Raw genomic sequence first — 10,486 nt, forward strand, 5'->3', positions numbered from 1 at the left:
TGGAGAAAAAAATATAATTAAATAGAAACAAAATTAAATTACTTTCATGATTTTTCAAGTACAGCTGTCCTCCTTTTCTGCTTTTTTTCCCCTCACATCTCTACCAAAAGAAACTCAAACTCTTCTTTGGGAAAGGAGGCAAAGGGATCACAGATACCACCTTCAAGCTTCAGACCTCAGACACAGTGACCAATACTTCCAAGCCAAAAGGCAATAGCTTCATTGTGAAACCAAGAAGGTCTTCTCAACTTCCATTCCTGAAAGCTCTTATGCACATAACAATACAGAGCTCTGCAATAAGACAAGAAAAATTATACAGGCAGATTTAGCTTTTCCTAATTGCCTCCCTTAGCTGCAGGATCTTGGACAAGTGATTAATCTGTTTGATTCAGCCTCTTTGGCAGTAAACAGAAGAAATATATGTCCTGATAACAGATGGAGTTTTCTCGGATGACACTGGACAGACACACAGATGAGTCTGACCACAGAGCAGCTCATGGGACTGGAGTCAACCCAAGGGGCAGTGTTTAGAATTTCACCAAGAATAACATCACAGAACCAAAGAGTTTTAGGATCAGAAGAAAACCTTCAGATCATTTTAGTATGTATACTTTTTCTATTTAAAAGAAGAGCAAGCTGAGAATTTTATACTCATTTGGATCTTTTCATACTTAATGGGAGCACAGACTCAAAATGGTAACCAATGAATGGGCTAGTCCAACAAGTGGTCCTGAGACCAAGCAAAGTCTCCAGAGGCCAGGGCAAGAGCTTGATGTATTTGTAGTGGAAGAATGACTTCACAGAAAGGCTTTGCCAGTACAAACCACGTAGTCCTGTTTCCCAAGAGAACTCAAGGTCAGCTCATTGTTTTTAACTCAGGCATCTGGCCACTTGGCCTCCACTTAATTGGCGCTGAAATAGGGGTTCTTTTCCGGTGGCTTGATTGCAGTCCTCCCTGTCAGAGCCCCAACAATTGCAACTATGTTTTTTAAATGTCATTTATTGCCTGTGCTGAGTTTTATTCTTTTTAACTTGGTCCTACTCTCAAGAAGTTGACAAGTAGAGGAGGAAAACAGCCAACTGCCTTTCAATTTCCTACACATAAAAGGTTTGCCCTTAACCATAGAAAAAGACTCTGGCTTGGACCGTATTCTAACCTCCCAGCCATTGACGGAGCCCCACCTAAACGTGAATGACCTGGTTAACCCACCCAAGAATACATGTGGCTTTAGACATTCTTGGTGCAGCACAGACATCCATTAGATGTTAAGATGGCTCTATTTCCAAAAAACAATTTTCCCCTAAAATCTGCCATCCTAGAACTTCTCCCCACGATTTTAATTCTTTCCCTGGAACAAAAACTTATATCTTGATGATATATTAATCATATTTTTTTATTTTCTGTATTTGATGATGTTCCAGCACCTTGGGAGACCTAGCCGGATGGGGAGAGATACTCCTTCCTGGGGCTTGCTAAACCATGAGCTAATAAACAACTCACCTGCAAACGTGCCTTGTGTGTCAAAATTAATCTTGAGAACACACTTTACCCACCATCTTTACCTAATTTCCGTACCAAGCCAAATTTCCCTACCCTAAATCAAACCAGGACCAGGTGCCAGACAACTAAGAATAGACCCCATAAAAACAAAACCCACTGGAATTATTCAAACCAGTCAATTGTAAATGGTTTCCCTACGCTGCCTTTTCTCTCTTATGGAAAATACAATCCAGCCTATACTTGCCTCTCTGCTCCTGACCTATATGGGGCTTTGCCACCATGGCTCTGTGTGGCATGCTGTGGCCCTCCACTAAGAATATGTAGGCACTGAAAATATTAGCTCGCATCATTCCTCAGCCACCTCTATAAATTAAAATTGATATGGATACTCTTTGAATTGCCTGACCACCTATTCACAGCAGTTACCCTGAGCTTCCCAAACCTTTGCTCTGTGCATTTGATTAATATCCTTCATCACCTCTTACAAATTCCAGGGGTATCTTTAGCTAGCCCCTCATATTAAAATCAGCCATGCAGAACAGAGCACAGCTTTCATAGCACATCTGACTACTGTACAGTCCTAAGGGACTTTTAATTTCTTTGACCTAGGAAGTACGCTTTCATCAATTTAATCACTATGTGGTTCAATAATCAGTTTACACTACTGATTAAAATAAAGTTTTATTTTCAAGGAAAACCTTCAACTCTATTTCACACAAACACTTGTTATACCAAATTTATGCAAACCTTACTTGTACCACTTATTACTTAAACTAAGTGTCAAAATTCATTGTCTTAATTAAATCTGCAGTTATCTATTAGGACTACATTTCTCTATGGCAGTATTTCTTATTCTCAATAATTATGATAATAGTGATAATGGTAGCTAAACTTTTGTGGATATTACAATGTTAAGTATTTTACATGCACTACCCTTCTAGATCCTATTAGAGGTGTACTATTTTATCACATTTTATAGATAAGAATGTCAAGAATTTTAGAGATTAAATGTGACTTGCTCAAGATTACACAGATTTGTGTTAAAACAGTTATTCAAATACAGATTTGAGTACATATCTTTTTTATTTTACCTTTAGTTATTTATGTACTACTTTCTCAGTTATTTTGTAAGAAGCCCCAATACTTTTGTTTTTAAATACCCACCCTCTTTCTGAATCATGAGTATCCAGGTGTTTGTTTTGAGGGTTAAATCTGGGAGAGTCATCAGTCTTATTGGCTATTCCTTCTCAGTTTACACATGTGTCTTCTTTGTCTTCATGTTGATAAATATTTTGAAATGTGTGAGACTCTCTCCTGAGACACTTTCTTAAGGATAATATTGGTGAATGTTTTTAATATGTGGTTGTTCACAATCTACGGGTCTCTTTAACTCTATTTCTCCTTTTAACGTTTCTTCCTATAGATAAAAAGTGTTTCCTGAGTCTCAGTTATGATTATTGTCACTACTTCTACCTGAATATCTACATTCTATCATGAGAGAAGCTTTCAAATGACTTTTAGAAACATGATGACTTCATATTTATAGCAATCTTCTACTTTAGCGGTAATCATATTATCCAGATAAAAAGAAAAAAATGAGAAAGAAAAGAAAGAAATGAGTTTGCTTCCTGTTAATGCACTAACTCAGGCTCACAAAGATCCAGCAATTTCTCTTCAAAGCACACTCTAGTGCACTGAATAAAAGATACAATAGTCTTGGATTGATGTGGATGGTTAAGACACAAGAATAACTTTTGCATCTTTCTAATAGTATGGGCTTTGCAATAAGAAATAGTCTTTCCCAAATGTGAGAGTGTGAGGAGCCTCTTGCTTGAAGAGGTTAGCTCTAGACGGCCAGCTGATGGAACCGCTAACTGGAGCCAGGTTTTCTGCATCAATGTCTGGAGGCTGTGCCGATACCACAGCCAAGCAGAGACAACAGTTCCATCTGTGATCTTTTGGAGTCCTACAGAAGTCTCCACCCGGAAGTGGAGATGCAGTCCCTGCCAAGCATGTGGGTGACGCCACAGTCATCCCCTCTCTTTCCATTGCTTCCTTCTGATGTTTATTCCCCACTTCTAAATATGGAAGTCACCATCCTTGATGCAAAAGATGAAAACAAAGAAATATACATTTATATACACAAGATACCTACGTTTGCAACTTTGAACTGAAAAAGTTCTCCAGAAGATGACTTCTAACTGCAGCATTCAACATGGGAAAGATTGCAGCAAGCCTTCCAAGAGCCACAGACGTAGAACTATAGCGTTCAGTGGTGGGGGACTGTGTGTTTACTGGCTTTATGGTAGAGCTGGATGCTGGGCTCTGTGCATTTTCTCATGGGGCACAGTTTCAAAGCCCTTCCTTCCTGTGTGCCCCCAACCTGTTTACAGCAATCTCTCTCCTCCACAGTGCTTGCCACAGGTAGTTAAGTGTGAATAATGACAACCAAAAGAAGAAACAACACTAAATTCCCATTACTAAAGAAAATCTCCAGTGAGCCCTCTGGGGGAGATACTCACAAGGATTAATTATACTGTAGGAGTTGATATCTTTCTTCATTTCCCTTTCCAGCAGTTTTGAAAATACATTTTTCCACAGTTTTAAAGAAATGTAAGAACTCCCAAGTTCCACAGCCAGAAAATCCTGACAGTCTCTGATAACTAAATAATGGATGAAGCTCTACTGTTTACTTAGCAAGGGGAGAAAAAAAGAGCGATAGAGAGGTCCAGATAAAGTGCAGGAATCTGACATCCTCTCCCACTGAACAATGGTGAGAAGAATATACTGGCACTTTTTCTCTTTTTTGTCCATGTACAAATGTATATGGAAACAACCATGAGCTATGAAGCTTATTATCATTTTACGCCTGTACCTAAGAGTTAATGCAACCAATCTCCTTGTGTCAGTGTGTTGCTGCCCTCAGAAAGGAGATAAGCCCGGCAATACAGATGACTAAGCATTGCTATCCCAAGGAGCTCTGCCACACACACCACACAAGCAGAACACTTCCTACATTACTACACAATGTTCCCAGCCAGGAAAAATCGCCAGTATTCCCACATCTTCATATACTAGGAAGCTGATGAGAACATCAAGTAGTAATTAGCAAAAAGTAAGATTTTCTTTTCGATAAAGTTCAGAATTTCATTGCTAATTCTCTCACACTGCCTGTCCTCCTGGGTAGGGCCAACCATACCCAGTCCATCAAGTTGAAGGCTGTCGGTGTTTGTCTACTGAGAGCCACAAAACTTCCCACAATACCTGTCACTGGAACCTAGAATTCCACCATTAGAGATTCACTCTTTTGGTTTGGGAGGTATTTTAATCCCTGGGGGTCCTATTAAAATGCAAAAACTCAGAAGAATAACAGCCCTGAAAGCTATTATTAACTGACAGCAAGGAGGCCCTGGGGAATTGGACACAGGATAGAGCCTGAGGAACAGCTACAGGAAACAGGACAGGAGAAGAAGCCTGGGAAGATGGCAGCAAAACAAACTTCTTTGCAGTTTTTTGGGGGCAAGGCAGCCCTGCCTTTGGTCTGCCCTACAGTAGGGGAATTCCATTTCAAGGTGGGATAAAGGCACAACTGGAGCAATTTATTTTAAGTTGTGCTAATGGAGAAAGTCAATACTACAAATATACATAATAGTTGTTATGAGAATGCTAACTTTGGCTGCCTATGTTTAATTAGGACTTTCTCCTCCAATGCCTGCAACTAGTCACTTGGACTTGTCAATAGTGTTATATCTAAAGCACAGGATTCTATGTACATTTCTTTCTGTTTATTCCCTTATCCTCTTTGGAAATGGCAGTATGGGATTTTTTTCTTCTGCTTACTTTTAAAATTGTCTATTTTGCATATACCAGAAGTGTTTCTGTAGAAAACATGGAGGTGACTTGAACTAACAAGGTGAGGGTTTCCAGAAGAGAAGATCACTGAAGCTCACTTCTTGGGTTACAGGAAAATCTTTCTGTTTTCAACAAGTAGCTGATCTGCATCAGCAGGAATGATCCTGGAACAAAGTCTCTGTGCCCCTCAGCGAAACTTCCTTAAAAGAGTGATGTGGACACTGAAAGATTCTTAAAATCCTGAAAGGACTGAAACCGTGTGTGTGTGTGTGTGTGTGTGTGTGTGTAAAGATGTAAATGCAGACAGAAAGAAATTGCAGTGGGAGACTGACTTTTCTCCAAAAAGATAAACTATTTAAAGGTGTTTGCCCGTAGGAGGAAAGGAATAGGTTTAAGCAATAGGTTCTATACTTTTTCATGTATATGAAATGAAAAGTTATGAAAGTATTTTTAAAATTGTACTATTTATTATCACCATTGTTGCTTCTATTGTTGTTTTCATTTTTATGGTATTTTTCTCAAACTGAGATCTATCTCAAAGAGTGCCAGTGAATGGTGACTAAGGTCAGGCCAAGGAACCAAGATGACAGAGGGCTTCTGAAGAGATAAGAGAAGCATGGTTGAGGAAGTAAAGTCCTGGGGAAATAAGGCGAATAAGCCTTATTAAGTTGGAGATTTAAGGAGAAAGTAGATTTATTTCTTTAAGTCTTATTTCAAATAGTAATATCTTAAAGCTCTAGTAAAGTGAAGAATGGTGGTTATACTATTCAATGAAGAGTTACAGTTCTGCAGCAAAAGCTTAAATGAGGTGCCTGCACCTGTCACTCACCACAGTCATCTGAGTGTCATGTAAACTCTCTTCTTGTTTATACTACTCATAAGTAACAGGCATTTCTTTATATCATGTAATCCATTCCCCATACCCAGAGCAAAACAGAACCCACAGCATCTGAGAAAAGTATAGGAAAGTTCTATCCAATAGTTTGGAAATTTGTAAGCTATAGAAAAAGTCATAAATGCATGTCCTCCTACCACAGACCAATAGCTAGTCATCCTCTATGTGCATCAACAAAGCAGCAGTTCATTGTCCCCTTACACTGTGTGTTGGGTGCACTCCATACTCTCCTGGTCCTACAGCCCACAGGCCTCTCCTGAAGCTGCCTTGAAACCTAAGAGTGTAACTGGTTCATCTTCTGGAGATGGTCAGTGCCTTGGCCATTGACAGAGTGCAGGAGTACATGCGTGCCCATTGTTTTCTACCACTAGAGAAAGGCAAGAACAGTCACAACCACTCATTCAGACAAAAAGTGAAGAGTGCCTTCTGAATGCCAAGGTATATTGAGAATTTAGGAAGGAAAAACAAAATGTGGGAGAGTTTCTTCCATTTAGGCTAGATTAGGAAAAACAGTTATAGAACACAAAGGATTCAGTGATAGGAAGAGCTTTGAATTTTGAAAACTGTCACTGTAAGAATTATGGTTCTGTACAGTGATTAATTTTGTACATAATATATAAATGCAATTAATGAATAGTCACTATGTGGCAAACATACACACAATAACTTTTACTCTTTACAGTAAAGAGTACCACCTTGAGATAAACACTATAGTAGATTTGAGGAAACTGGATACACTAGTCAGCTTTCCACTACTGTAATGAAATACTTGAGGTAATTGATTTGTGAAGACCAAAGGTCTACTTTGACTTACAGTTCTGGAGTCTTCACTCCAAGTTTGAGTAACTCCAATTCCTTGGACCTCTGGGAATGCCTGGTGGAGCAAAGCCACTTAGATCATGAAGCAGGAAGCAGAAAGAGGAGGTGGAAGAGGCTGGGGTCCCACAGTCTACTTCAAGGGAAGCCCTCAAAGACCTCAGTACCCTGCACAAGGCCCCTTCTACTGAAGCCTCCCCACCTCCCAGGAGCACAAGTCAGGCACCAAGACTGCAACATACATGTGAACAGCAAGCTACAGCACTGAAGCACTGCTGATTTTTCAAAACCACACAGCAATTTCTTACCAGAGGCTAGGAAGAGGAGGAAATGGACAGATGTTGGGCAAAAGATAGTTTTGGTTATAGGGAATAAGTTTCCAAGATCTACTGTACAGCTAGTGGCTACAGTTAATAACACGAATGTAATGTTTATCTTGAAATTCCCCCAGAGATATAGATTTTAAATGTTCCCACCACCAAAAAATGTTAAGCATGTGAGATGATGGATATGTTAATTGGCTTGATTTGATCATTCCATGATGTATCCATATATCAAAACATCATACTTTATTCCATAAATATATACTATTATTATTTAGGAATTAAATTTAAATTTTAAAGTCACATGACTATGATCGAGCTGATATGTAAAATCCATGTCAGCCTGATGCTGAGCATGATCTTAACCAGTAGGCCATCCTAGTTCTAAATTCTAAAGTTTATTCTGTCTTCCTTACCTTGGTCAGCTCTATAATTTATTGCCTCAAAATCTTCCGGAACTTGCCATTGAAAACTACCACTGTCTGTGGGATGTACTTTTTAACCTACTTGAAATGGGGACAGTAGATCTCCAAAGAAATGCCTTGGGTACCTCAAAAATGAAACAATCTCAAGTAACTAAGAAAGTCAACAAACTTCAGCAAATTATCCCAGCAGAGAGCCATGTGCAGGGAAATATTTTGAGGTCATCTAGGAGACAGGCATCTTTGTTTGGGGGCCAAAATACACTTCCCCAGTGAGGCTGGCAGGATAGACATAAATAATCCAGCCTGGAGAAAGGTCAGCTCTGAGGCCAGAGTCAGGGTTAGCAGCGACAGCTTGAAAACCAATTGCTCTGAAGATCTGCAACAAGTCTATCTAAGAGCCACAGGGAAAGCAGTGCTGAGAGCAGATAAGGCTGAACTCCTCTGCAAGAGCCAACCTTGAGCCTTCTTGCTGCTCAGTGGATTTTATTAGGCACTGCCCTGTATTCCCCGCAGCAGGAGAAACTGTGCAGCAAGCAAACATGCTCCTTGAGGGGCAGGAAACAGGTCACAGGGCATCAGAGAGGTCACAGACCGCAGGGCAGCAGGCAGGAATCAATAGTGCGGAGTTGAGTCCGCAGGGATCAGTGACCCCTAGACTTTGTGGCAGTTTAGCCAACTTGATTAACAGCACACATGGGATTCTGCCAGGGCCAAGCAGCAGCCACAAACATCAGTTTTTAGAGAATCAGGAGGCCAGCACTGAGCTGCTCGGCGAAACCTCTGTGCAGAAGGCAGAGAGCCTGCGCCGCACCATCTGGTCCCCTTTGTGTGATGTGAGGGGCCCAGGACGCGTCTTCCCTGATATCTCAAGATCTAAACCCACCCCAAAAATATTCTCCTGGCTCAATGGTTTTCTTCTCTCTATTAACCTTTGTTTATGTTTTTGAGAAATTACAAAAATATGCAAAAATCAGAGCGGATAATATAATAAATCACCATAGATATTTCACCCAACTTCAACATTTATTAACTCATGGATAAGCTTATTCTTCTCTACCTCTAGCCACCCTTCCCCTCTCCCCACCCACACATACTCTACTAGCTCACCATGGGCAAATCCTACACATGATATGATTGAATTTTAAATACTTCAATTGGAATGGCTAAAAGAGCTCATTATTAAAACATGCCATACTATCATCACACCAAAAATAAGTTGAACAGTAGGGTCGTTAGTACATTGGACTTGGCATAGAAAAGAATCCCTGACCTTGAGGATATGACAATTGAAATGCTTAAAACTTAAGAGCAAGGAAAAAAGATACCAAGAAAAATAGAATAGACTACACAAGAGCTGTGTCACAACTACCAAAGCTGTAACACCCCATGTGGAAATACTACTACAAGAGAAGGAAAGAGAAAAGGCAAACGAAGAAACATTTAAAGCAGTGTGGACTGAGGATTCCCTCTAATTAGCCTTCTCAGAGAACACCAATAGAAAAGTGCTCCAAACACTGCACATAGACATATTCCATTCATACTTTTAAACTTAAAAAAATCCAGAACAGGAAAAGAAGGCTTACATCCAGAAAAGTCAAGGTGAGACTTACACTTGACTTCTTCCAAGAAAACAAGGTAATGAGAAAATATAATAATACCTTGGGTCACAAATGTTTCAGTTTGCAAACAGAAGCATTTGGCAAAATTTTATTCCTGCAAACCCCAAATTGGGTGACTAACACAATTGTGGCCATCTTCCTCAGAATTTTGGAATGAATTAAAGTTTTGAACCAAAGGCACCACTGTAATAAAGTGAAACATTTAAAGCACTGAGGACAAGAGAGAACCATCATCCTTGAATTTTATTCCCTATAAAATTCATTTTTTAAAGTAAATGAGGAATACTTTCTCAGATAAACAAAAATTGAAGGAATTTGCTGCCAGTAGCCTAGTTTTGCCTGAAATGTTCATGTTAATTAAAATTATAGCAGAAATCAATAAAGCTGAAAATAGGAAATCAGTAGGGAAAGTCGAGAAAAACAAAAGTTGGGGTTTTTTTAAAAGATTGATAAAATTAGTAAATCTTTAGCCAAGCTACAAAGAAAAGAGAGAAAATACAAATTGCTAGCATCATAAATGAAATAAAGGGTCTCACTACAGATTCCATGGGATATGGCAGTTATGTTTTAGAAACATAATACTACAAATTCCTCTATTTCCCAAAATTTGATAACCTAGACAAAATGGGCCAATTCCTTGACAGACACAATCTTCCAAAACTTACATGAGAAAAAATAGAAAATTGAATAAGCTTGAAACTACTAAATAAACCAAATCAAGACATTAATACTCTTCCAAAACATAAATTGCCAGGCTCAAATGGGTGTACTGTTGAATTCTACCAACACTAAAGAAAGAATTTATACCTTCTTCCATAATATCTTATAAAAGAGAGACAATAATTTATAACATTCTGCAAAGGCAGCATTACCTAATACTGAAACCAAAAGAATTATAAGAAAAGAAAAATGCAATCCAAAATGTGTCATGAACACAGATCCAAAAATATTCCGCAAAATATTAGCAAATCAAATCTTTCAGATATAAAAAGAATTATTACACCATAAACAGTCAGCCCCTATCCTATGTATCTGAGGTTGACCCACACTCAAAA

The sequence above is a fragment of the Chinchilla lanigera genome, unplaced genomic scaffold (genome assembly GCF_000276665.1).
Source record: "Chinchilla lanigera isolate Chin_1 unplaced genomic scaffold, ChiLan1.0 scaffold00061, whole genome shotgun sequence".
Taxonomy (NCBI): Eukaryota; Metazoa; Chordata; class Mammalia; order Rodentia; family Chinchillidae; genus Chinchilla; species Chinchilla lanigera.